Consider the following 471-nt stretch of genomic DNA (forward strand, 5'->3'; position numbering starts at 1 on the left):
GTGTGTATGGAACATATAATGTGCCTGAGAGCACATTTTTTTTTCTAAGTCCCAGAAATCCGTCACTGAACATCACGACTTACAAACACATCTTCCCCCGGTCCTCCCATATACGGCACGGGGACAAGTATGAAGAATGAAAATCATGTGTGTATGGAACATATAATGTGCCTGAGAGCACTTTTTTTTTCTAAGTCCCAGAAATCCGTCACTGAACATCACGACTTACGAAGACATGTTCCCCCGGTCCTCCCATGTACGGCACGGGGACAAGTATGAAGAATGAAAATAATGTGTGTATGGAACATATAATGTGCCTGAGAGCACATTTTTTTTCTAAGTCCCAGAAATCCGTCACTGAACATCACGACTTACAAACACATGTTCCCCCGGTCCTCCCATATACGGCACCGGGACAAGTATGAAGAATGAAAATAATGTGTGTATGGAACATATAATGTGCCTGAGAGC

The sequence above is a fragment of the Anopheles stephensi genome, unplaced genomic scaffold (assembly GCF_013141755.1).
Source record: "Anopheles stephensi strain Indian unplaced genomic scaffold, UCI_ANSTEP_V1.0 ucontig240, whole genome shotgun sequence".
Lineage (NCBI taxonomy): Eukaryota > Metazoa > Arthropoda > Insecta > Diptera > Culicidae > Anopheles > Anopheles stephensi.